The following is a 24,891-nucleotide window of genomic DNA, read 5'->3' on the forward strand; positions in this document are numbered from 1 at the left end:
TTTCCATTCATCTCCTTGCCTGATTCTCACCAGATTATACGCACCACGAAGATCTATCTTAGTGAACCAACTAGCCCCCTTAATCCGAGCAAACAAGTCAGATAACAATGGCAAGGGATACTGAAATTTAACAGTGATCTTATTAAGAAGGCGGTAATCAATACACGGTCTCAGCGAACCATCCTTCTTGGCTACAAAGAAGAACCCTGCTCCCAGTGGTGATGACGATGGGCGAATATGTCCCTTCTCCAGGGATTCCTTCACATAACTGCGCATAGCGGCGTGTTCGGGCACGGATAAATTAAATAATCGACCTTTAGGGAATTTACTACCAGGAATCAAATTGATAGCACAATCACAATCCCTATGCGGAGGTAGAGCATCGGACTTGGGCTCTTCAAATACATCCTGATAATCAGACAAGAACTCTGGGACCTCAGAAGGGGTGGATGACGAAATCGACAAAAATGGAACATCACCATGTACCCCCTGACAACCCCAGCTGGATACCGACATGGAATTCCAATCCAATACTGGATTATGGGTTTGTAGCCATGGCAACCCCAACACGACCACATCATGCAGATTATGCAACACCAGAAAGCGAATAACTTCCTGATGTGCAGGAGCCATGCACATGGTCAGCTGGGCCCAGTATTGAGGTTTATTCTTGGCCAAAGGTGTAGCATCAATTCCTCTCAATGGAATAGGACACCGCAAAGGCTCCAAGAAAAACCCACAACGTTTAGCATAATCCAAATCAATCAGATTCAGGGCAGCGCCCGAATCCACAAACGCCATGACAGAAAACGACGACAAAGAGCATATCAAGGTAATGGACAGAAGGAATTTGGACTGTACAGTACCAATGACGGCAGACCTAGCGGACCGCTTAGTGCGCTTAGGACAATCAGAAATAGCATGAGTGGAATCACCACAGTAGAAACACAGACCATTCAGACATCTGTATTCCTGCCGTTCAACTCTAGTCATAGTCCTATCGCACTGCATAGGCTCAGGTTTAACCTCAGGCAGTACCGCCAAATGGTGCACAGATTTACGCTCGCGCAAGCGTCGACCGATCTGAATGGCCAAAGACAAAGACTCATTCAAACCAGCAGGCATAGGAAATCCCACCATGACATCCTTAAGAGCCTCAGAGAGACCCTTTCTGAACCAAGCTGCCAGCGCAGATTCATTCCACTGAGTGAGTACTGACCATTTCCTAAATTTCTGACAATATACTTCTATATCATCCTGACCCTGGCACAAAGCCAGCAAATTTTTCTCAGCCTGATCCACTGAATTAGGCTCATCGTACAGCAATCCGAGCGCCAGGAAAAACGCATCGACACTACTCAATGCAGGGTCTCCTGGCGCAAGAGAAAATGCCCAGTCTTGAGGGTCGCCGCGCAAAAAAGAAATAATAATCAAAACCTGTTGAATAGGATTACCAGAAGAATGAGGTTTCAAGGCCAAAAATAGCTTACAATTATTTTTGAAACTTAGAAACTTAGTTCTATCTCCAAAAAACAAATCAGGAATAGGAATTCTTGGTTCTAACATAGATTTCTGATCAATAGTATCTTGAATTTTTTGTACATTTATAACGAGATTATCCATTGAAGAGCACAGACCCTGAATATCCATGTCCACACCTGTGTCCAGAATCACCCAAATGTCTTGGGGAAAAAAAAAAGTGAACACAGAGCAGAAAAAAAAAAAAATGATGTCAGAACTTTTTCTTTCCCTCTATTGAGAATCATTAGTTAGGCTCCTTGTACTGTTATGTTTGCTAATGACAGGTGTTATGAAGGCAATCCAGAAACACAGTGTGCTTAGCGATCAGAGCGCACACAGTGATCTGACAAATACCCAAAAATACAAGAACGAGCTCTGAGACGTGGAAACTCTGTAGACTGCACACCTGATCCTATCCTAAACACAACTAAAAGCGGCTGTGGATTGCGCCTAACAACTAACTAGGCAACTCGGCACAGCCTAAGAAACTAGCTAGCCTGAAGATAGAAAAATAGGCCTGACTTGCCCCAGAGAAATTCCCCAAAGGAAAAGGCAGCCCCCCACATATAATGACTGTGAGTAAGATGAAAAGACAAAACGTAGGGATGAAATAGATTCAGCAAAGTGGGGCCCGATATTCTAGGACAGAGCGAGGACAGTAAAGCGAACTTTGCAGTCTACAAAAAACCCTAAAGCAAAACCACGCAAAGGGGCAAAAAAAAACCACCGTGCCGAACGAACGGCACGGCGGTACACCCTTTGCGTCTCAGAGCTTCCAGCAAAACAAAAGCCAAGCTGGACAGAAAAAAAGCAACAAAAAAGCAAAAAGCACTTAGCTATACAGAGCAGCAGGTCACAGGAACAATCAGGAGAAGCTCAGATCCAACACTGAAACATTGACAAGGAGCAAGGATAGCAGCATCAGGCGGAGTTAAGTAATGAAGCAGTTAACGAGCTCAACAGAACACCTGAGGGAGGAAGCTCAGAAGCTGCAGTACCACTTGTGACCACAGGAGTGAATTCAGCCACAGAATTCACAACAGGTATCCCCGGGGATAGGGATAATGTCACGGACATGCGCAATACAATGTGCACCATTGGACAAGAGTGGGCGGTGTTTGTTTACTACTGACATGTGGACCAGCAGCCTATGAACTAGCGCGGTGAGGAGCGCTGCATGCTGGGCATATGTCGATCACATGATCTAAGATTTAGGAGCTGATTGGACTGCTCCTGTTCTGAACACGCCCACAATGCCATGACGATCGTGGGCGAGTGATATTTGTTTACATTGTGGACTTTGGGGGACTTATTGGGGATTTATGAGTGTGATATAATAGCGGCGAGCGATCAGAGGTAGTTGGACTATGTTAGCGGCTAGTATATATAGGGGCTGGCAATGTGGGACTGTTTTTATATGTGTGTATGTATGTTGCACTATGATGTATTTTTTCTAGGTGTATGGAGCCACACCATTGGTTGCTTGTTAATTAATGGGTTTGGCCTAAGGGTATATAATGGTGGTTGTATTGTCTTTTCACTATGCTTGAAAAAGGTCCACGGACCAAAACATTGCAGATGGCAGAATAAAGACGGGAGCTGTTTTTTCACAATTGCTGTGGTGCTGTCCTTTTCTTCATGTATTATCACTCATTAATTATGAGCTATAAAATAGGCTTTACCATTTAGTCATTTTATTTGCTGAAGTTTATTCATTAGAATCAGTTCAAAAGTTATTCTGCACTAAATGACATATTAATAGTTAGTCTCTATTATATATAAATGTATCTATGGAAAATTAGCATGGCAGAGTTCAGCAAATACTGTGTGAAGATATAAATATTTAAAGCGAACTCATAACAGAGTGCCAGGAAAGCTTTATAATGTTTAACTTATTAGCAGCAGTGATTGCAGTTATTCAAAGACTCTGAAAATGATTTACACGTTCAATTTATTCTGCTGCCCTCGAGAAATACATGGGTGCCTATAAATGACATTGGTGAAAGGAAAGTGAAAACAGACCTTTATCAATAAATATGTGGAAAAAGCAGGACGACAATTGGTTATTTTACAATATATTAAAGGTCTTTACTGCCGCTTGGATGAGGTTGAGCTGTAATACCAGACAAAGCCCATGACCAGGCGTGGTGGCCATAAATAACTGCCAACTGAATGCTCCCGATTCCCCCCAAAACATAAATAATCAGGTATGTGTTTTCATATGGAAGGGTTCATCGGGAGGACCTTACAGTACACATAGTAATTGGTCATTTTTTCTTTAATTTGGAGCAGCTTGTGAAGATTATGGTGATTGCAATTATCTCCAGTAAATGCTGCTAAAGTGTCCATATATACTATATGTACTTGTGAGCTGGAGACATATATTATGTATCATCCTTTTGATCAATGATAGCTTTCTAATATGTCTCTAAAATGTTGTCTGTCCGTGGTTTATTTGTTTTTTTCTTAAACATCTAGAAAAAATAATAATTTTGTTGGCAACCCTAAAGGCTGCTCATTTGCAATTTTCTTTTCTGGCTCATGGTAAAGGGTTCCAAGTGGCTGACCACTCTCCATGATGATATGCCTTAATAGGACATGTAGTAATGGGGTATCCTAGCTAGGATAACCCTTTTAAGCAAAGATAGGGACATCCAATAATTAAGGTCATACACTGTTCTTACACAATTGCACTCTTGAGCACTTGCTATGCAGGGAACTACAACACATTCACTTGAATAGGGCTGCTGAAGTTCCCTGCACAGTAGGTGGCCAAGAGGGTTACTTTGCAGGAAAAATGTCAGAGGAAACTCTGTTCCTCACTCTTGGAATTAGAAGATATCCCAGAGCTATGACCTACTCAATCAGAATGTTATGGTATATCCTAGCAATATGCCATGACACTTATGAATAGGTGCTATACTGTACTGGAGGGTACTGTGGGGGCATCAGATTGTGTTGAGGACATCACACTGTATTAGGGATCAAAGTAGGATCAGCATACTCTACTGGAGGTTCACTTTTGGCATCATATTGTATTTGGGGCCCTCTGAGGGCATCAAACTTTAATGTGTGCATCTACTGAATTGAATACATTGTGAGGGGGCATCATACTTAAGGCTTCTTTTACACTACCGTGGTTTTGCATCCCGTTTTTGGTCCCCAATAGATTTCTATGGGGCCGCAAAAACAGGCCGCAATAATTCCACAGTGCTCCGTGTGCCGTATGGCCGTTAGGGCCGTATTTACGGCCGTGAAAAAAGATCGAGCCTGCTCGATCTTTTTCACGGCTTATGGACACGGCCCCCATTGAAAATCAATGGGGCCACAAAAACAACGGAAGCTTGTTTTTGAGGTGCACCATGACTTCCGGTTTTGCTGAACGCCGGGTTTTTTTCCAATACTATTTCCAATACTATTTAACCTGAAAAACGGCGATCCGCAAGTTTTTTGTGGTCCGTTATTGTGGCAGACCGTGAAAATTGCCGCGATACGGCCTGCATAAAAGGCCTGCAATAACGGGCTGCAAAAAACCCGGTAAGTGTAAAAGAAACCTAATGGGAACACTATAGGTGCATCTCCTGAATTGGGAGTACTTGCGGGCCAGCATGCTGTATTGGGGGTAAAGTGGGGACATTATACTGTATTAGGGGCATCATACTGAATTGCAAGCAAACAGGTAGTATTATGCTGTTTTGGGGGCACTGCAGGGGCATCATATTGGGCTAGGGACACTATAGGGATATCATACTGTATTGGGGCTTCATATTGTAGTGGTGTGGGCACCCTACTGTCCCAAGGATATTGTGACGTTATCATAATGTGTGAGCATGCATTGTGGATGTGTTATGTTCTCCATTCTCTGTGCGCGTACATCAGACTGACATCAGAGTGCAGTCTGATGTTTCACACGCACCCATGGACCTGCATGGGTGCACATGGATGCAATTATCGGATGCTCGCAGCATGCTGCTATTGTTTTCTCATGACGAACCGGAATGAGAAAAAAAATGCAGATCAGCACTGAGTGCCCCATTTTATAACATTGGGCTGAGTGATATCTAATAAAACATCAGATAGCACTTGGCCATGTTATATGCTCATATGAGCGAGGCCAGTAATGATGTATTACATAGGCCAACATTACTATTACAATTACCATTTTAAGTACAAAAAACATTAGGAAATCCTGAAGATTGGCCAGTCATTACTAAAAAATGGTAACTGTGAACACAGAGAGTCCGTAAACATTGCACAATGCAAAGATCAAGAAAACCATATGAGTCCAGTAAGGGAAAGTTTGAACTGGAAACCAAAACAACCCCCTGTAACCACTTAAAGACGAGACTAAGGAATGTGTTTCTGGAGGTAACAATAACTGTAAATCCTGTGACATAACTGAGTAAGTGGACTGTTTGCTTTGGAAATAGTACACTGGCGATGGAGACAAAAGTGCTAAGCTCGCTGAATCTGGATTTCTGTCATGCAGAATGTAGTTAATGAAATAATATGGGAAAAGTAAGGATGTTACCACGTTTGAATCCATAGTGTAGCTTGCTTCATCATACACTATGGTACTGACTGTGCCCGGGTTACGATTTTATGGACTGTCACATGATGGCTGCATTCCACTGCTCAAGGTATGGCCATACAATGGTAGCTTTGTAGTATTTCAGACCCAAGACATCAATGCATATATCCTATTTATATAAACAGTCTGCCGCCTATTTTTCCATTAGAAAAGCTCACAGAGATTGGTACAGGGTCGTACTTGGAATTTAGTAGGTTATACAAACGTGAATCAGACTGGAATAAATGTTTGATTTTTTTTTTTAATCTTTTTACACTTGCATGAAAGACTCAGTCACAGCCATCCTTGCACCAAATAGTAGGATGCCTGAAGATATTTGGACTCCAGCTATTATTTTGTAAACTGTTCCACAGTTTATCTGACACAACACATTATTCCTGACTTTGTTGCTTGCACTATGTGCACTTATTCAGCAGAACAATATAATTAAATGAAATACGATTTATATGTAGCCGCTAGTAATCTGGTTAAATATAATCGTATCAGTGTATTTTTGGCCTATGCGTTAAAGTGTTCTGGAAGTAATGACGTTTTGTATTAATGGGAACCATGGGCCCCATGAATCAGAGCCTGGCTGCACGATTGCAAACAGGTTATGCACGGCAGTGTTTCAGAGAAAGTGTGGTCTGAAAAGCTGGCGAGGGATTATAGGAAGATTTCTGACTAGTCCCATGTGGACCCCGTCCGGCTTCCCCCTGCCACACTCCAGTCGATTGATCAATTTCTCCCTATGTACACGCATGTGAGAGACCCTCAATCACCTAGGGTAGTGCAGTTGGGAGAGGTAGGCTGTTGGCGGGCCTGTACTAGCCAGTTTTGTTCCTATACTCTTTGGCCAGCTTTTCAAACTCTATGAAATGCCACAGCATTCCGGAGTAGAACCTACCTGGATCCAATCATACAGCCAGGACCCAATTCATGCTGTCGATGGTTTGGGCAGCATGAATCGAGTCACCAGTTCCCTTTAATTATTTATTGTTGCTCTAGCAGAGGTTATGAGCTATGTATTCAGTTACAAACACACAAACTGCATTTCCTGTCTAAGGCCACGTACACACATTCAGTACTTGGTCAGTATTTTACCTCAGTATGTGTAAGCCAAAACCAGGAGTGGATGAGAACTGCAGAAGTGAATCATGTGTTTCTATTATACTTTTCTTCTGATTGTTCTGCTCCTGGTTTCGGCTTACAAATACTGAGGTAAAATACTGACCAAATACTGAACGTGTGCACATGGGCTGTCTCACCCACAAAGATGAAAATCGATAACACCTAAAACATTTTTCATATCCCCCACAACAGGCACCAAGTAGCTCCACCGACTACAGTAGCTAATAACTGATGTTTCTAGGGAACCTGTTTGCTAAGAATTAAAAATGGATGTACTTAAAAGTGTTGGCCACATATTACAGGGCGCTGGGCAGGCACCGGGAAAGGTCAGAGAGACCGGGCGCCTGCGCACTGCAGTACTTTGCTCTGCCCTCAACAGGGCAGACAAAGTGCGCCCTCGCAGGAGCTGCGGCAGGAAGACAAGAAGAGGACGTCATCGTATGAAGATGGGAGGCTCCGGACACGGACCGCGACACCCATCGAACCGGACAGCACCGGGACCGCCCTTGGGTGAGTATAATATGACCTGTTTTTCTTATCTTTCATGATACATCGGGGACTTATCTATAGCATTACAGATGCTGTAGATAAGCCCCTGATGCCGGTTCACCTTGGTTCATAGGACAATTTTGGGGTGACAGATTCCCTTTAATTACAGCAAGAGTCCACACATTAGTTCCATATCCCAGAGCCCCATCAGAAGAAGTCACAGTTCCCATTTTGTGAATCCCGCAGTACCTCTCCATCTGTAATTGCTGCCGTGTCTCTACAGTTTCCATATACTCCAAGATGTCACCAATTTATGATCTTGTGAGGAATGGGGAAAATGTATGTGCATAAACTGTTCCTAGCCATGCAACCTTAAAACTTCATTCACGGAAAATCTGTTTCTGCAGTTCCGTTTAGTGAGCAGTCTCTCTGATCAGAAAGACAACTGTGGGCACAATTCTTAATATAAGCAAGCCCTGCTCTAATCTGTAAGAAGAACCACTTTTATATCCTAGACCATCAGGTATTTTATTAATCACCCCAATAAATCAATAAGGAGGCAAAAGTTTGTGCCCTCAATGGGCCAGGATTTTTATAAATTGCTTTAGTTTAAAATGGTCAGTCACTTCACACAATATACTGTCATAGCAGTAAGTGTTGGACCCCTTGAAATTGTTCCAGAAAATGAAATATTTCTCCCATAAAACCATTGCAATTACACATTTGTTATACACATTTGTTTTCTTTGTGTGTATTGGAACCCCAATATGAAGATAAAAAAAAGACAAATTGGACATAATTTCTCACAAAACTATAAAAATTGACCAGACAAAATTGTTGGCACCCTCAAGTTAATATTTGGTTGTACAGCCTTGGGAATAAATAACTGCAATCAATCTCTTCCTATAACCATCAACAAGCTTCTTACACCTCTCAACTGGAATTTTGGACCATTCTTCTTTTGCAAAGTGCTCTTGGTCTCTCATATTTGAAAAGTACCTTCTCCCAACAGCAAATTTAAGATCTCTCCAGAGGTGTTCAATGATAAAACTGCAGGAGAGATCAGCGCAAATAGGGTCTTATCTGGTGGATATATAAAGCATACACTGAGATTCTACTAACCAGATACAGGCTTTTGGTAAAGCATGTAGATATCAAAGAGATATCAGCTGCAGCAGATCCACGGGTCAGCTAGTGACCGTATCAAAGATAAAAGGCGTTCTGTGGCTATAATCCGCGCTGCTGAAAAAAAACAGGTCCAAACGTGTTAAAAAATGGAAGATAGTGGTTTAATCAACGCATTTCAAAGTCCAAATGACTTCTTCATCAGGAAATTACCACATGCATCAATACATTGTATGTGGTATTTTCCTAATGAAGAAGTCATTTGGACTTTGAAACGCGTCGATTAAACCACTATCTTCCATTTTTTAACATGTTTGGACCTGCTTTTTTTCAGCAGCGTGGATTATATCTGTGGCACCCCAGGAGTTCGGGTACCACAGTAGTGCTGCCTTCCTCTCGGGGAGGGTAGTGCTATGCCTGGAGACAAGTGAGATTCCCTTTGGCAGGTTATCACACACACAACACCTTCCAAATCCAGGCCAGGAGGGGGAGCTCAAAACCCTGTTTTAGGGCAGCTTCCCTGTATAAAGATCCTGGTTTGGAGGAGGAGTCAGATCAGTCTGTACAGAAAGTCTGTGAGGGAGGATAGAGCAAGGACGGAGCACAGTGGAGATACAGGACTCAAGGAGGATACGAGAAAGGTCTCCACGGAGTTAGTGCGCAGAATCCGGGTACTGGGAGCCCGAGGCTTTTGTGGAACTATAATACACAGAGCAGACCCGGAGGGCAGAGGATTACATGGACTTTGCCCATTTTCACCTGTGGTACAGCAGCACTTTGGAGCCTGGAGTCTCCGTGAAAAGATCCGAGTAAGCACGGCTCAATCTACCTACCATACAGGTACCTGTCCAAGGACAGGGGAACGAATTAGGACTTTGCTGGGAACACTTAGTGGCAGCAGGGACCTCACTTACAGCAAGCGCAGAGTGGAAGGCCCCCAACCTGACTTGCCCAGGGGATTCCACTTGTCTCTGGACTGCCTGGACTCCTAATGTACCTGTTGCCAGTGCCCTGGACTGTGGCCTACCATCTGCAGAAAACCAGGTAAAGACTTACAACTGGTCTCCTCCATTTATTTACCGGCTATGCCATCCACGCCCTACACCATAGGACCCCCTGGGGACCCCGCTTCACCTGTGGGAAGTGTAACATCTGTGCTGCCGCAACATCCCCCAGGGGACCCCTTCAATGTAGCGTCGGTCCTACTACTGACCGAACTCCACAGGTGGTGTCACGACAAACTTTGAACATTTTCCCCTTTAACGTTGAAGCCCAGGGCCACGCACCGGGTCGAAGCCACCGTGACATCCCCATCCTCTATTTTGGTTTATTCCCCTACCTCCACTCCCTGCTGCATTCCTCTTTTATATGTGAGTGAACATTTTGTATGCTTGGAGTTTTCTGTTAACCCTTGGTTGTGTTGCCTTGTTTGTCAGGTTGGTGTACTATGGTGCACAGTAGCGCCCCTCTTCCCTGGGTGGGGGAAGAGAACAGACAGAGGGCTAACTCAGGAGATAAGGCAAAGGTGGAGGTCCTTGCATCTTCACCTTCAGAAGTATCCCCAGGAGTAGGGCGAGCTAGGGTGCCCCCTAGTGTTATGGACAGGGAAGGAGCCCTTGGTCCCGGATCACCCGACAGCTGTGTCGTGCCACAATGGCTGGGAGGCATTTAGTAAATAAGCTCACCTGCAACATAGCTCTCAGTCAATAGCTGGGAGGCATCTTGTATAAAAGGAGCCCTTGCCAATAGGGAGTTGCCTGAGTAAACCATATAGTTTAGTGTTAGTGGCATTGGTGTGTGCAACTGTATGTTGACAGGTTCCCTGTCCTTAGACTATTATAGTTATTCCATATCCTGTACTGTCCATGTTGTCATGTATAGTTTATATGTTACTCTGATGCCGCGTGTATGACCGTTTCTCGACGCTTGTGTGTCTATACCTGTCCCAAGGGGACGTCCTATCTGCTATCCAGACCCGTACAGTCTGTTCCTGTACCAGTTGGCTGTCCTTCCTAATCTAGAATCCTCTATTCGAATTAACGTCTCTGGCACTTCGGGTCAGCTGCTACTGCTGGATGCGGCCCTCAAGTCGCACCTGAAGCTACTGAACACCAAGGTAGCTCCTTAGTTATGCCCCTCCAGGGTAAGTCCGGTCTGTGGCACAGTGGGGCCACAAACCACGTGCGCCTCCTGTGCGTGTGACATTTTATCTGGTTTCAGTTGCGATTTTCATGTAGCTTACACCTGTTACTTGCCACAGATGAGCTTGAACGAGCATCACATGTTTGAAACAAATTTGTTTACCCACAATTTTGGTAAGGTGCCAACAATTTTGTCCGGCCCATTCTTTTTGTGTTGTTCCAATACACACAAAAGAAGGTGTATAACAAAATCTGTGTAATTGCAATAATTTTCTGGGAGATATAATTCATTTTCTGGAATAATTTCAAGGGTGTCAACACTTTTGGCCATGACTGTGTATGTATATACAGTACATGTTGAAGGACTGTAGAAATTGTGCATTCGTACTACATGGGTAGGTTTATGATCATTCAATAGTACAAAATGCTCAACTTATCAATTTCTAACTACAAAATAGCTCAATTTTTGCTTCACGTTTTAAGGACAAACTATTTACTGCTTTCCTGCATTTGTGCTCTCTTACCTGTAATGGTATAATGCATTCAGCATTGGTGGACAGTGTTATCCAGAGCGTCATCTATTCAATGGGGGGAGTTTATCATAGGTTTTGTTCCAGTTTTTGGTGTTAAGAACTCACATTTTGTCACACAGTGGGGTGTTTTTTTACAAACATTTCTGCAGAAATGTAACAATTCCCAATCAAGTAAGGGTGTAGTAATAAGTCCGAAAACAACAGGAGACAGCAGTACCTCTACATATAAAAGATTGTGTGACAGTTTGCCTTTGCTAAATTTAGAGCACAATTTTCTCTACAGTACTATACTTTAATGAATCCATTAATAGTGTAGCATTAGTTTATTTTATTACTAAAGGTAACCTGACAGTAGATTCATGATGTACGAGAAAAACGGACCGATTATTGTAATCAGACTTTGATAAGAGTCCTGACCAGATTGTGGTCCAACTGTCATCCGTATTCCTCCTATGTGAAAAGAAGAAAAAAGTTTCTCCACCTTCTCATTTCTGACATGTCATCCTAGTGCAGTCTGATTTCTTTCATGGACCCATAGACTTTCATTGGCGATTTTGATCTGACTCTCAGATCAAAATCGGACATGTCTCTGATATTCTCCGCAGACTACTCGGTCCGAGGAAATAAAATAGGACACATGTACAGCCCCATAGAATATCATAGGTATGAGTGCTATCTGTGAAAAAAAGGGACAACACTCGTACGAGAAAAACTGATGTGTGAACAAGCCCTAAGGCTAGCAGGTCCCCGACAGCTTCTCTCCTACCCGTTCGCCTAAACTGGCAGGTCTCTCCCTTTACACACACAGTGACAGTCAGTATTAGTCTAGGTGGAGCTGAGGGAGCAGAAGCTGCTGGGGACCTGCCTTGGAAAGGTCATCTGAGAAACATAGCCATGGGCCAACTTTCCAAAGTGGGTACCCTTTGAAACTCTGCATCATTTCAAAGTAGGAGCTTATTCATATTCTACGTTTCAGCTGCGCTTTTTTCTGTGCATTTTTGCTGCAGAAACAATGGAACGTTTTACAGTAGCAGAAATGAGAATGCGATTTCTGAACTTTCATGCACACTCTACTTATTTTTTCCTTGCAGGTTTGAACCATCAAAACGTTTTCTCAAATTTGGAGCACGTAGTTTCTTTTTCAGCGTTTTTGCAGCGCTTTTCATCCATTCAAATGACTTGGGAAAGAACCCAAGTAAAAATACATGTGGATATTTTAGGCAGCGTTATTCTTGCCGACACTTTTTTTTGCTGCATAAATATCTGCTGCAAATATTCAATGTGTGCACATACCTTAGACCATACCTGGGTGCAACAACACAGCCAGTGTCTAATTTATGACATCATGAATCTAATGGCATGTTCCTCTTAAAAAGTTTGTACTAATTTATGTTTTAATTCACATGCAGGGATTTTTTGGCAAATTAATTCACATGCAGGGATTTTTTGGCAATAAAACATATAAAAACGAGATATCATGTAATAAATAAAGCAATTAATATTCCTATAAATAGCATTTATGAATAATTATGCCTGTCATTTGCTCATAGGAATTATCTGCGTCAATTACATTTTGTCGTCCTACTTTACCCATTCATCAAAAAACTTTTTTTTTTTTACTTTCCCAATATTTTAATTTGCATTGTTCATTCATGTCACATAATGCATTTTGTTAAAACTGCAGACACAAAATAATGGATATCATGACCGCGTATCGCCAAAACAGGGTCTTTCCCGTACTCAATCTTCCTGACCCCCACCCCATCCCCAGGGGGCCATTCTCCCCTTCTCCTGTAAATTTAAATTAAACACCAACACGTAAATTTCTTTGGATAATTTTGGCCACAGCGGCCATTTTATTAAACAAACAATAACATAAATAACAACATATATACCATATGTAAAAAACCTGGAGGGGAGGGTTCTTGGGGGTAAGAAATCTGGCTCAAAAATAGGCATAAAGCCACCACCAACTTTAAAACCAAACACTTCTTTACCCTCAGCCGTGACCACCAGCTCAAGGGCACCATGTAACCCATTTCGGGCAAACCAAAACCCCAAAGCTCCCGAGGTAAATTCCCCGTCCAGAGCCCGTAAACAAAAGCCAGATCAACCCCGTAAAAACGTCATCACCACCTCCAAGAACCCCACCCCCCGCCAAAACTGCCACTGTGACAATGATAACGAAAACTCCCCTCTGGCAATAACTGATTAAAAAACCGAGATGAGAAAAAACCCAACTCCCCGGCTACCCCTCCATCAAACTGTTCACTTAAACTAATCCACAATAAAGGGAGGGAGGGTGGGCTTCTCTCCTGATGATTCACCTCACAAGTGATCCTTCCCGCACTTCTCCAGCCCCTGCCTCCTTTCCCCACTAGGTCCACCCCTTATTCAAAAATTTCCACCAATCACCTATAAGATCCCTTTTTTTATTCAAAACTCTAAAACTCCCTTCTTGGCAACGCAGTCATGTGGGGGCTTTCATCCAGCTGCGCCCATTACAGCCCCCCTTCTTGACCGCGTATCGCCAAAACAGGGTCTTTCCCGTACTCAATCTTCCTGACCCCCACCCCATCCCCAGGGGGCCATTCTCCCCTTCTCCTGTAAATTTAAATTAAACACCAACACGTAAATTTCTTTGGATAATTTTGGCCACAGCGGCCATTTTATTAAACAAACAATAACATAAATAACAACATATATACCATATGTAAAAAACCTGGAGGGGAGGGTTCTTGGGGGTAAGAAATCTGGCTCAAAAATAGGCATAAAGCCACCACCAACTTTAAAACCAAACACTTCTTTACCCTCAGCCGTGACCACCAGCTCAAGGGCACCATGTAACCCATTTCGGGCAAACCAAAACCCCAAAGCTCCCGAGGTAAATTCCCCGTCCAGAGCCCGTAAACAAAAGCCAGATCAACCCCGTAAAAACGTCATCACCACCTCCAAGAACCCCACCCCCCGCCACACACGAACAGCCCTGACCACCTCAGGCTCGTGAGTGCCCCACCGCCACCAAAGCTCTCTCGACTCCTTCCTGTAGCCCGAGTGCCCATAAATCCATACCAACATCATTAAGATGCACTCCATCATCCCTCCAATAATTGCCAATCCCATCCTCCAGCTCCAAATGTCTAACGGCAATACCCCCGTTCCGAGACACAAATCCTGCCACCGCCCTATTCAGCTTCACCCGGGCTCTATTGATCCCTCTATGGGACCGTACATCACGCCACTTCCGCCTTGGTACAATGTCCGACCACACCGTCACAACACCCGGGAAAGATACCCACAACCGTAAAAAATCAAAACGAATGTCTCTGATCAACTCCCTCACTGGCCTAACTCCCAAATCATTTCCTCCAAGGTGAACCACCAAAATGTCCGGGGGTCGATCCAATCTAGCGGCGTTGGCAACTGCCGGCAACAAACTCCGCCATAACATACCCCGGAATCCCAACCATCTAATAACCACCGAATCCCTTACAAAGCCTAATTGCCTACCATTTCGCCTGACATCCGCACGAAGCGCACCCCAATGAACAAATGAATGTCCGATAATCCATGCCAGGAGGGAGGTTCGACCTGAAAAAACACAACAATGATTAACACCATAACAAGGCTCTCTCCCCCACAGACCTAATTCCTAATATAAGACAGATATCGATCCGAACTCCATCTGCCTATTCTTTTGATAACATCAACGCCTAGGCCCAGACCATCCGCCTCGGACGCAGCACCAATTCGAAATGAATGCGACCCGAAATTCTTCGGGTCAACACCCAACGATCCCAAACCCCTCTTCAACAGCGCCGTAAATTGGTAGCGCGACAAAAATTCCCCGTTCTGATGTCGTAACAAAGGGCCTGCCCTCAGTGCCGACAGACGCCAATAAGATTCCAAACAGTGCTGCGGGCACATCCCGCTACCGTCAACTCTCCCCAGCACCACTCGCCTACCCCTACCAAGCTGATCAGTCTTAGAACGCCTGATCCAAAATACAATACCTCCTGCCCAAAAGTCAACATCTTCCGCTAACAGACCACCCACCTTATTTTTATTTGGGGACACCAGCTCCCCCAGGCGCAAAGCGCCAAAGAACGCTAAAGAGAAGGCTAACCTAAACAATACAACCTCAAACTGCGAACTACAAATACCGCCCAAAGCCTCCCCAAGCCGTTCCAGCATACCAAAAGAAATCGGCCTACGCTTATCAAAAGACACATTGCCCTTCCGAAAACCCTTCAAAGCCTGCCTTATCAAAAAATCTTTTGTCAGATCAGCTGAACCTTGCAACCGAAAACCAAAGGCCAGACCCGCAACAACTTTGTTTAACCTCGAAACGGACCATCCCCATTCGGCCGCCTTACCCATCAAAGCCAGCAGAGCCATAATCTTATCGCCGTCGGATTCCACTGGGCCGCATTGGACCAACCAACCTTCCCACATCTCCCACGCCGCTGCATAATCCGACCATGTCCTGCTCGACAGTGAGGCCTGTATCAAGCGACCTCCCCTTCCGCAACAATCTGCCACAGATGCGAAGGACATCCCGCTCCTGTAGGTTCCGAATCTGGCGCCAGTTCCCGGAATCGGTCCCACTGAAAACGAGATAAAGCATCAGCTATATTGTTTTGGACACCTGGTACATGCACCGCCGAAATCCACGAATTCAATTCCAAACACCTCAACACCAATTCCCTAACCAACCTAATCACGGGGGGAGAAGAGGAAGATAAACTGTTGATAACTGACACGACACTCAAGTTATCACAATGGAATCGTACCCGACGATCCTTAAAATTCTCGCCCCAAATAAACGCTGCCACTACAATTGGGAACAACTCCAACAATGCCAAATTTTTGGTTAGCCCGTTTTGCCGCCATTCTTCCGGCCACACTCCGACACTCCATTTGCCTGCACAGTAGGCGCCATAACCGGCTCCCCCTGCTGCGTCCGTATAAATTTCACAATCAAAGGCGTTCAAATCCTCCTGCTGAATCAATGATCTGCCATTATAATTTTCCAAGAAACGCTGCCAAACCAACAGATCGTCCTTGTGCTCCCGGCTCAAACGTATGAAATGATGAGCTGCACGGACTCCCGCCGTAGCTCTGGACAACCTTCGGCAAAAAATCCGGCCCATAGGCATGATCCGGCACGCAAAATTTAAGCGCCCTAGCAACGACTGTAACTCCTTCAACGTCACTTTCCTCAATTTTCCGATTCTGGACACCTCCTGCTTCAGCAACAACAATTTGTCGTCGGGCAACCTGCATTCCATCTTTCTAGAATCGATAAGAATCCCGAGAAAACTTAAGACCGTACAGGGACCCTCTGTTTTCTCCTGCGCCAAAGGGACCCCGAAATGCCCGGACACCCATTCCATGGTGGCCAATAAATTACCGCAAACCGCAGAGTCCGGGGGGCCCACAAACATGAAGTCATCCAAATAATGAATGACCGAAGCAACATCAGAAACGTCTCTAACAACCCATTCCAAAAAAGTACTGAAAGTTTCAAACAACGAGCAAGAAATGGAACAGCCCATCGGCAAACACCTGTCTAAATAAAATTCTCCATTCCAAAAACAACCTAGTAACGGAATGCTCTCCGGATGTACCGGCAGAAGCCGAAAGGCAGACTCGATGTCTGTCTTCGCCATCAAGGCCCCCGCTCCGTACATACGAACCCATTGCACTGCCGCATCGAACGACGTGTATACAACCGAGCATAATTCCTCCGCAATGCCATCGTTAACAGAACAACCTTTTGGGTACGATAGGTGCTGGATTAAACGAAACTTATTTGGCTCCTTCTTGGGCACCACCCCCAATGGAGAAACGATCACCCCTTCCATAGGCAGCGAACTAAACGGGCCCGCCATTCTTCCTAACTCCACCTCTTTTGCTAACTTACTCGAAACAACATCCGCATGTAAACTTGCTGACCTCAGATTTTTTGTAGAAAAGGGGACCGTATGATTCGGGTGAGGAATCCTAAAACCTTCAGCAAAACCGTCCCTAATCACCACCGCCTTCAACCGATCCGGATATCTACTTAGATAAGGGGCCATCTTTTGAAGCCTCACCGGCGTCACCCCCATGACCGCTACCCCCTGCTGGCTTGCCCCTTGCTTTTCTGAAACATTTTGAAGCCCCGTGTGAAGCTCCGCTACAATGGGAACACACGTGCTTAAACCTGCAGGTATTGCCATACTTGCACTGGCCGTCATTGAACTGCCAGCACGTTCCCGTTTTTTCCTTCGCCCCTTGATACCCCTGTCCTCCTCCTCCCCCTTGTCCTGATTGCTGACTACTACTCCCCGCGCCCCCTTGAAAGGACTGCCCGTACCTCACAGGGGCCATCACCTTCAGCCACAATCCAATGTCCTTATGCTCCCATTTTATCTCAGGCCTAACCGCCTTCCGCTGCCTGAATTGTTCATCGTAACGCTGCCAAGCCTGGCCCCCATACGTACGATGTGCCTCACCAATAGAATCAAAGTAACAGAAAAGACCCGAGCAATTTTCCGGGAATTTTTCTCCTATCACACTGGCCAAGATAGCAAAAGCCTGTTGCCAATTAACAAACGTTTGCGGAATCAGGCGCCAACGCCTTTTTTCCTCCTCTTCCTTTTTGCTATCATCTTTTTTCCCTTTGTCCAGATTAAATTTTTCCAAAGGGAGGAGGGAGAAAATCTCGACAAATTCATCCTTCCAGATCTTCTCCTTCACCTCCTTCTTTAAATGGGCACCGAGGGGACCCTCAAAGCACACAAAGACCTCCCCTTTTGCCCGATCATCCAACTTTATCTCATCCTTCTTACCCGTCTCCGTTTGAACCGACACTGACACCCCAGCTGCCTGGGCCGACGCGGCCGCCCCAGACCTCACTAATTCACCGGAGCCCCCTCCCCCGGCTGTACTAACAGGATCCACCAACCAAGCCCCAGCAGGTGACCCTCCCATATTACTTGCTGGCCCCGCGTCCAATCGCCTCAAAATATGCGACATACCTGCCAAAAGCTCTCTAACGCCAGGAAGCCCAGAACCAGCGTCCCCTACCCCCTCCACTAACCCCACCGTACCCGGCACCGAAATAGGAATAGACATGTACTCACGAGGCTGCGCAGGTGCTGTGTCCCCACCAGCCGTGTCTCCGGAATCCCGCTGTTCGCCATCTTCTGGATGTTCGCTCTCAGATCCGGGGTCGTCGCTGCCGCTGAATTGCCCCAGGCCCGCGCCCCTGGCCTCCACGTCACCAGGGGGGACCGAGACTGGCGATACACTCCTGTCGCTGGACCTCCTGGCGGATCTTGACCTGACGGCTGTTTGCAATCCACCTCGGCCTCCTGGCCTACTTGCCCGACCGGCACCTGCCCCACGACCAACGCGTCCCGGGCCCAGCTGAACCACCGATGCCAGCCTGCCCGTCGCCCTACTCTGTCGTCTCGTGCCGCTGCCAGGCCCACCTAGGGGAGGTGAGCCCGCCGCTGTCACCGCTGCTCCATGGCTCCCCCTCACTGCTGCCGTCGCTGGACTCCTGGCTCCTCCTGTTGTCGCCGCCGCTGACTGTGCTGTAAGTCTGCTGTTCCTGGCGCCGCTGGGGGGCGCCGCACTTCCCCTCGATCCCGGACTAGGCCGCACTACCTGTGCGGCCCTCACCGCTGACGTCGCTGTGCTCCCTTCTCCTCCTGACTCTGCCGCCGCTGCCCGCGCTGTGCTCCGGCTGCTTCTGGCACCGCTAGAGGGCGCCGCACCGCCGCTCGCTCCCGGACTAGGCCGCACTTCCGTTGCGGCCCTGGCTTCCGCTGCGGCCCTGGCATCGGGCCGTGCCTGGCTGGTCGCCGCTCCACGTCGCCGCCTCGCGCCGGCAGAGCCGCCGGGTGGATTCCTGCCGGAGGGGGGGACGGGCAGGATGGTCGCGCCGCGTCCCGCAGCCCCCGCAGGGTCCCCGGAGGGGCTCCGCGGCCTGCGCCTGCCGCGCGGTGACATGTCGGGGGACAATCTTTCTGGGGGCCGGGTTCTCCTGGTCCTGCTGCCCCGGCTCCCGCAGTCGCCCAGCAGCCTGGTGAGCTGCTCTTCCAGCCATCCATCGCTCCTGGACCTGGATTCCCTGCGCAGCTGCTCCACGAGGCTGTCTATGGAGGCCATGGTGAGTAGCTGCACACTTCTTCTCTCCTGATGATTCACCTCACAAGTGATCCTTCCCGCACTTCTCCAGCCCCTGCCTCCTTTCCCCACTAGGTCCACCCCTTATTCAAAAATTTCCACCAATCACCTATAAGATCCCTTTTTTTATTCAAAACTCTAAAACTCCCTTCTTGGCAACGCAGTCATGTGGGGGCTTTCATCCAGCTGCGCCCATTACAGCCCCCCTTCTTTTCATTCAATATTATATTAATGTTTTTTCGACCAAACTATCGACTGTTATGTTAAAACAGATTAAAAAAAGACATATTGCTGAAATGAAAAATTGTATTAAATGAATATAATAGTCTTAAAAAATTCTAACTTTACCGAATTGTTTATTTTCATATTTTCCCTAGGATTACCATTCATTAGAGACTGTACACAGCGCACGTGACAGCAGTACATAGATGCTGCCTGCATCTCTCACCTCCGGGCTCCTAAGCAACCCCTGGCCAACAAGGAGAGCTATTTCTAACAAAGGAAAGTAGCCTGTACTTACAGAGCAGCAGCCAGCGAGTGCTCTCTCTTCCTCCCAGGGGCAAGGGTTTGGAGGAAGTCACACATCCAGTGGCAGCTGCACAGCTGGAGCACTGACACTGCAGGATCCAGATTGTGTGGAAGCAGGCTGCCTTCACAGAAACCCCTCATATCATTTTACCATATAAGGAGACGAACGCATCCCACTCTCGCACTCTTTTTTGCTCAGCAGCTGGCATCCAACACTTTCTGTTTTCCAGAGGTTGTGGTTTTTTCATTTTACAGATAAATGTCTTTGTTGGAATGTTTCCTGCAATCAAACCGCCGCTTTCCGCCCCCTGTAACCTACTTCATGAAATAGCTCAGGATGAAATATCCCCTCAAAATCAGTCCACATCGTTCGTGCACAACCACATTAGCCGCCAGGTCACAAGGACCTGTCTATCATCCGTCTATTACAATCAAACGTAAAACATGGAGGGGGCTGCAGTCAGGATTAAGACCATCGGAATAATATTTTAGGTTTACAGCATCCATAAAAAAATGATAAAACGGTCTTCATATAAGAACCAATATCTTATATGTATCGTAGGGCCCATTCCTCAATGTAAACAGGCACCCAGATGATGCGCCATACTCGTTAATAAGCATGTAATTATATCACACAAGAAAAAAGTCTGATTAGTGGCACACTTTGAGAGTCGCGCTTACAAAAGCCCAGACCTGTCCCACGAGTTTTCTTGTCTGAAGTATGTCACAGACAGCAGAAACCCGTAATGATAAAGAATGTGTAGTACAAAGACGCTATTGATACATGAGCTCCATTGCTGTTAGGTAAGATGAAGCCAGGAGTAATTACGGAGCAAACATCTGGATCGTTCTCCCAGAAGCACTCCGTTCCCGGTTAATGTCACCGTAACCCCGCATTTTGTTATAAGGGAATGTGAAGTAGTTAATATGGATTTAAAAAAATGTGTCTCCACCTAAACCTGAAAAATGATTTAGGACGAATCTAAGAGTGAAGCACCTTAAGGGAATATAGTGAAGCATGAAATGTTACCTGCTAGGTGGATCCATGCCAAGACTATGGCTATGTTCACAAGTTGAGTATTTGGTGACTGGTGATGTGTTTCTATTATACTTTTCCTCTGATTGCGCCACTCCTGGCTTTGGCTTAATAATACTGAGGTAAAAACTCACCAAATACTCACTTGTTGTGGTTCCCCAAACCATCACTGATTTATTTTTCAGCAGTAGAATGTTTATTTATATCATTCTTATTTATCACATTTTATTCCACTTTTTGTTCTGCGGTATAATGATAAAGCATTGTTCTCTGCCTTATTTTTTTATGGTGTTCACTAAAGGGGTTAACTAGTGAGACAGTTTTATAGGTCAGATCTTTCCGGATGTGGCGATACCAAATATGTGTACATTTTTTCCCTAAAAATATTTACTTATGGGTACAATATCTTTTGATTTTGTTTTATTATTATATTTTTATATATATTTTACTTATGGGTACAATATCTTTTGATTTTGTTTTATTATTATATTTTTATATATATTTTTACAATTATTTAAAACAAATTTTAACTTTTTTTTACTTTGTCCCACTATGGGACTATCATTTTTTGCAGGCTGATTTTTTGCAGCAGCAGCATCCCCATGCTGTACAAACTGTCAGATCTGAACTGACAGGGAAAGTGGTTGATCATGCACTGCGAATAATCAAGCAACTTTCTTAGCTCTGGTGACCCAGTTGTCATCATGATAACATCCTGGCACTTAGTGCCGGGTGTCAGCTGTCAGAATCAGCTGACACCCAACGGCGATCACACGCGTAATAATCCATCCCCTGATCAATAAGGCCCAGGGCACAGGGTCGTATTATTACGCCCAATGTCAGAAAGGGATTAAAGAGTAACTGTCGTTTAAATTTGTATTTCATAAATCAATAGTACACATGAAAATATGCAACTTTGCAATATATGTTATCAGAGAGATCTGCTTCTTTGTCTGCCAAAATTCATCACCAGTCATTATCAAAATTCTTAAGGTAAATTTTGTATTCAGAGAAGACAGACTCTCCCATTACTGAGGAGATAGCAGTTGGTATGGATACAATTCTATGTTGACACGCTTCTCATATGCGAGTTCCTTGCTGCCTGTGGCTTTCTGGCAAAGTCCTCTCTCCTGTCCTGGGACAGTTACCCGTATGGTGGGCAGTGCAAGACTTTTTATAGGGTCTCTATCACGACTCGGGCTCTTCGTGTACTGCTGCACCTTCAGGTGTGGGTGCAGGCAAATTACATAAAGTCCATTGCTCTTCGGTTCTGCTGTGCAACCTAGAGTTCAACACAATCTCGAGCTCCCGGTGCCCGATTCCTGTGCTTCGGCTCAGAGGGTGCCTGGTCACAGTTCCCCTCTAAGCCCGTTCCTCAGATGCTCACTACATTCCAACCCTTCAGGTTATCTTCCTTTCCTGTAGCTGCAACTCACACGTGGCTGCACGGCCCCATTTTCTGCTCTTCCATCCTCTCTCTTCCACTGTCTCTGAACAACTGACTTCAACTGACTAACTCCTCCTCCAGACCAGAACACATATATCCGGGGGAAGCTCCCCTGAATCCGGGTTCAGAGCTCCTCCTTCTGACCTGGATTTAGAATGTGTTACATGTAGGTGCTTTACCTGATAAAGGGAAATCCTCCTTGCCTCCAAGCATGACACTACCTTCCCAAAAAGGAAGCAACATCACTGTAACAACCGGCTACCTGGGGTGTTACATATATGCCCCAGTCCCTCCTGTGATGTGTATGCCCCCAGACCCGCTCCTGTGATGTATATGTCCCAGTCCCTCCTGTGATGTATATGCCCCCAGCCCTCCTATGATGTATATGCCCCAGCCCTTCCTTTTATGTGTATGTCCCATTGTATCCTGAGATACATATGCCTCCAGCCCCTCCTGTGATGAATATGTCCCAGTCCCTCCTGCGATGTATATGCCCCCAGCCCCTCCTGTGATGAATATGCCCCAGTCCCTCCTGTGATGTATATGCTCCAGCCCTCCCTGTGAGGTATATGCTTCAGCCTTTCCTTTGATGTATATGCCCCAGCCCCTACTGTGATGTATGTGCCCCAGTCCCTCCTGTGATGTATATGCCCCCCAGCCCTTCCTTTGATGTATATGCCCCAGGCCATCCTTTGATGTATATGAGCCCAGCCCTTCCTTTGATGTATATGTCTCAGAGTATCCTGTGATGTATATGCTCCCAGCCCCTCTTGTGATGTATACGCCCCAAACCCTTCCTGTGATGTATATGCCCCAACCGCTCCTGTGATGTATATACCCCCAACCTCTCCTGTGATGCATATGTCCCAGTCCCTCCTGTGATGTATATGCCTAAGCATCTTCTGTGATATATGCTCCAAGCCCCTCCTGTGATGTATGTGCCCCAGTCCCTCCTGTGATGTACATGCCCCCAGTTCCTCCTGTAATATATATGATCCCAGCCTCTCCTGTGATGTATAAGCCTCAGATGCTCTTGTGATGAATTTCCTGCTGTGAGGAGACCTGCAGTGTAATATACATCTGTGTTCAGAAGTTACTGCTGTGAGTTCTTTTTAAAATTCATTGTAAAGAGTTAAATGCACTCCAGACCGACACATATCTGGAAAAGCAGTCATCCATTCAACCTATCTGCATTGCGCCAAAGAAAAAGTGTTTTCAGCCATCACATTAGGGGTGAGATAATTAAATGTTTGACCAAATATAGCAGGATAAATTTCAAGTTGATAATATTGTATGGCCCCCAAGTGATCGTATAAATATCCAAATGGTCCATGGAATAAAAAAGGTTTCACACCCCTGCCCTACACAATACACAGTGGGGTAAATAAGTATTTGATACACTGCCGATTTTGCAAGTTTTCCCACCCACAAGGAATGGAGAGGTCTGTAATTTTTATTGTAGGTACACTTCAGTTGTGGGAGAGAGAATCTAAAAATAATAATCAGAAAATCACATTGGATGATTTTTTAATAATTAAATTGCATTTTATTGCATCAAATAAGCATTTGATCACTTACCAACCAGCAAGAATTCTTGCTCTAACAGACCTGTTAGTTTTTCTTTAAGAAGCCCTCCTACGCTGCACTCATTACCTGTATTAATAGCATCGGTTTGAACTTGTTAACTGTATAAAAGACACCTGTCCACACACTAAACGAATCACACTCCTACCTCTCCACCATGGCCAAGACCAAAGAGCTGTTTAAGGACACCAGGGATAAAATTGTAGAAGTGGGATGGGCTACAGGACAATATTACCAGCTTGGTGAGAAAGCAACAACTGTTGGCACAATAACTAGAAAATGGAAGAAACACAAGATGACTGTCACTCTTCTTCGGTCTGTGGCTCCATGCAAAATCTTGCCTCGTGAGGTAAGGATGATCTGAGAAAAGTCAGGAATCAACCCAGAACTACGTGGGAGGACCTGGTCAATGATCTGATGAGATCTTGGACCGCAGTCTCAAACATTACCATTAATAACACACTACGCCGTAATAAATTAAAATCTTGCAGGGCACGCAAGGTTCCCCTGCTCATGCCAGCACATGTCCAGGTCCATTTGAAGTTCGCCAATGACCATCTGGATGATCCAGAGGAGGCATGGGAGAAGGTCATGTGGTCAGATGA

General features: G+C 45.5%; 1 protein-coding gene across 1 annotated transcript in view; it reads right to left on the reverse strand.

The window, feature by feature from the left end:
* FHL2 (four and a half LIM domains 2) overlaps positions 1-20,292 on the reverse strand; it is a 190,238-nt gene extending 169,946 nt beyond the window's left edge. Inside the window, exon 1 of the mRNA XM_069757642.1 lies at positions 20,212-20,292. The gene's annotated coding sequence lies outside the window, so the exon portion shown is untranslated. The remainder of the gene's footprint in view (positions 1-20,211) is intronic.
* Between the last annotated feature and the right edge of the window lie 4,599 nt (positions 20,293-24,891).

Source organism: Ranitomeya imitator, chromosome 3 (genome assembly GCF_032444005.1).
Source record: "Ranitomeya imitator isolate aRanImi1 chromosome 3, aRanImi1.pri, whole genome shotgun sequence".
Lineage (NCBI taxonomy): Eukaryota > Metazoa > Chordata > Amphibia > Anura > Dendrobatidae > Ranitomeya > Ranitomeya imitator.